The sequence below is a fragment of the Myotis davidii genome, unplaced genomic scaffold (assembly GCF_000327345.1).
Source record: "Myotis davidii unplaced genomic scaffold, ASM32734v1 scaffold192, whole genome shotgun sequence".
NCBI lineage: Eukaryota > Metazoa > Chordata > Mammalia > Chiroptera > Vespertilionidae > Myotis > Myotis davidii.
In genome coordinates this window covers 1,497,096-1,497,421 of record NW_006284346.1, presented here as the reverse complement: position 1 = coordinate 1,497,421, position 326 = coordinate 1,497,096, and positions in this window count along the sequence as shown.

Genomic DNA, 326 nt, shown 5'->3' with positions numbered 1-326 from the left:
CACAAAAAAAAGATGTGGATTCCACAAGTCCCCATCATCTACTTTGACTTCTCTTGGTTCTGCTGCTAACTAGGCCTGCCCTCAGAAAACTCATCTCGCTTCTCTGGACTTCAGCTTCCAAGACTGTCAATAGAACAGGGTACCGTCATGATCTCTAGAGCTCTTCTAATTGGGCATTCTGAACCTCTGAGGACGAGGCTGGAACCCCCTTCTATGCTGGGGGTCGGGTGTCACTCAGGCCTCATCGTGGGGACGCTCATACGACCCCACATGTCCCTTGTCAACTGCTTGATGATGGCGTGAATGTTGGGACATAGAGGAGGGGG